Here is a 3,161-nt window from a genome sequence, read left to right as displayed (position 1 = left end):
TTCTCGAAGTTGACTGAAAATCCATGGTCCTGGAGGACCCGGATCATGACCTGCAGATTCTCTTTTACCCAAAGGTGAGAGGATGACTGTATCAGAATATCGTCAAGGTAACACTGGCTGGGCACAGGAATTGTCCTGAGATGTGCCGCCAGTGCCACCAGCAATTCAGTAAAGATCTTGGGTGCTGAGGACAGACCAAATGGTAGGGCTCTGTACTGGAGTGTCACCCTGCATAATAGAATCTCAGGAACCTTTGATGGAATGGGAGGATAGGCATGTGTAGGTATGCCTCTGTCAGGTCTATGGATGTTAGGAAGTTGCCCTCTCTGATGCTCTCCAGGATGGACTGTAGGGACTGCATCTTGAATCATTTGTAGACCAGGTGGATATTTAATTTCTTGAGATCCAGAATTGCTTTCCACCCCACCCCCTTGAGTTCCTTGGGACTATGAAAAGAATGGAATAGAATCCCTGCCCCTGTTGGTCCTCTGGAACCGGCTCGATAGCCTGAATGTCCAACAGATGTTGGATTGCAGTCTCCATGAGGCCTCTCCTTATGTTATTCTTGGAGACAGGGCAATGAATGAAGTGTGTGAAGAGGAATTCAAGGAATTTACCATATTTAGGATCCAAGAATCTGTCATGGTCGCTTCTCATTGGGTCTCAAATAGACCTAGATGGCCGCCAATGGGAGGACTTAGAGCGACAGAAGGAGTGACTTCCAGACCCACAAAATGGCTGCTTGGCCTGAAATCGTTGCCTGCTTCTGTCTCAAAAACCAGTTCTGTCCGTTTAGCAGCTGGGCTTTTGTAAATAAGGCTGCTGATGTTGAGGGGTGACAAAGCCAGTGTCTGCTGACCAAAAGGACAATCTACAAAAATAAGGCAAGGGATGGCGGTCCATTCATCTGTACATGGAAGGTAAAACCTTCCTCCTATCCTTGTTTTCTATGAGGATGGGCTCCAGGGCCTCTCCAAATAGCTTGCTACCCCTGAAGGGAGCAGAGGCTAGCCTCCATTTAGACCTCATGTCTGCCTGCCAGTGGCGAAGCCACAGCAGACGGTGTGATGTTATTGAAGAGGTAATGGCCCTGGAGGCGAACTTACCTGCATTCAGAGTAGCATCAGCTGAAAACTCTGTTGCCACCACTAGCTTGTTGATGTCCTGGTGGAGCCAGAGGTCCTCGGGTGGCACTCTCACTTGCAGCAGAGCAAGGAGGTCCTATTAAAAAAGGAGGCAGCCATCACTGCCTTGACTGCCCAGGTCGCCACCTGGTGTGTCTTGCGGAAGGTCAGCTCCACCTTCCTATTCTTCATTTTCATGCCATCCACTATGTTGCTAGATAGGATGGTGAAGTAAGTTAAGATTCACTGTTGGTAATTGGAGTGCTTCAGTGAGGTTTGGGCCCATGTTATAGAACCTCTTGTCATTTCCACTTGGAGTGGAAAATGATCCTGGTTGAGCCCATTGCCTCTGGACTTCATCCAGGAACAACTTGGGTGAGGGAATCTCCTCCTGTTCTGCAGTTGGTTCCAAAAATAGTCACTCACTTGGGTCCTGTAGACCCAATGTTGCCACAGCTGAGTGTAACTCCACTGCCATGTGAGCCGTGGTCTTGGCTTTGTATAGGAGGGCTTTGAAGAGGGCTGGACAAAAGAGCCCTGCAAATGCAGGGGGATCCGGAATCAGACCTTCATCCTCTGATAGTGCCTGGTCCCTCTGGTCTTCATCTCCCAGGAGCGATTCCTACTGTGCATGGACAGATTGGGAGATTGAGGTTCCAGAAAGATTGTCAAATCTACTGGAATCTGAGATTGCTGGCACAGATGCAGTGAAGTATCAGGTGTCAGTGAGGCAGTTTGGTGGCTCTGCTGGAAACCTGCATCTCTTCCCTGCATTATGGCCTCTGAAATAAGGCTTTTAATCTCTTCAGATATTTTAGGGCCTGATTCTTCCTTGGGCAGAGCCCTGCTGCTGTGGGAGTGAATGTTGGCTCAGGAGCAGAGACTCTGCATTTAGAGGGTGACTCCCATTCTGCTGTTGCTAGGCAGGAAAATGGAGCAAAAAATTCCTCATTGCTGCCTGATGGAAAAGGCAGTTGAGATGACTGCTCTCTGGCGCCATCTGGTGACCAGGCTTGCTGCATTACATTGTTTAAATGGGCCAACTGTTCAGGCTGTAGAGAGCAGGAAATGACAGGATCTTCCTGAGAGAAATTTGGATGCCTGTCCCACTCTGCTTGTTTCTCAGCTTTGGAGATATGTTTCTCCAGTGCCTTTTGATGCCTTCTGGGGTCTCTCTCCTTGGTCTTGGAGGCCTTCTTGGAATAAAGGGCTTTTGCCCTTATCTTGTCAGATGCTCCCTTATTAACCGATTCGGCTTTTATGGGGCATTTCTTGACAGGCTTTTGATGTATAGAGGAGCATGCAGCCTCCCCATTGTCTCCTGTTGCATTGCTCTCTGCCATTTTGAACACTCCAGTCCCCTTTGACAGGCAGGCTTGTTCCTGAAAGGAACACTGCTGCCGTGCCTGCTCATTATTTATTGCAGCAGAGTATGCCTCAGAATCAACTGGGCAATGACTCCGATTGCTCTCTGCTTTTTGTGGGCCGAATGAGCGTCTCAGGGTGATGGCGGCTATGCCAGATGGACTGGTGGAGCCAGCACACTCACCAGCAGTCAAGCGGCTTGCAGTCATAAGGTTTAGGGTGATGGCAGCAATGCCAGATAGACCGGTGGTGCCAGCACACTCACACATGGCTGGGAAGTCAGCCAGATTGAAGATGGCTACACTGGACAATCTGGAAGTTGCTTGTTGTACAGCAGCAAGACAACTCATTCACTGCTCTTGAGAAGCAAAGTGCAGATCCAACAACCTACTATCAAATAAAAAATCCAAGAATCCGTTCTGTCCAGACTGTGTCTCAAAAGAGCCAATTTTTCAACGTCTCTCTAGGACAGAAGTCGTCAACCTTTTGGGCCTCAGGGACCACCAAACTCATAATTTTAGATCCCAAGGACCACTAACCGGTTCTGTGGGTGTGGCCTAATTTGTGGGTGTGGCTTGGTGGTCATGTGACTGGGCATGGCTTGTATGTAAATATTATAAATATTTATATAAATATTGAATTTTTTATAAAAAGAGCAACTTTTACCCAAAA

At 48.2% G+C, this 3,161-nt stretch overlaps 1 pseudogene; it reads right to left on the bottom strand.

Annotated features, from left to right (window-relative positions):
- Positions 1-903: 903 nt before the first annotated feature.
- Positions 904-2,839, bottom strand: LOC148133083 (uncharacterized; annotated as a pseudogene).
- Positions 2,840-3,161: the final 322 nt, after the last annotated feature.

This window comes from Notechis scutatus, chromosome 1, assembly GCF_049901735.1.
Source record: "Notechis scutatus isolate UNSWTSFEM ecotype Mainland chromosome 1, rNotScu1.2, whole genome shotgun sequence".
Taxonomy (NCBI): Eukaryota; Metazoa; Chordata; class Lepidosauria; order Squamata; family Elapidae; genus Notechis; species Notechis scutatus.
Note: the sequence above shows the minus strand (reverse complement) of the source record. Positions and strands in the feature narration are given on the sequence as shown.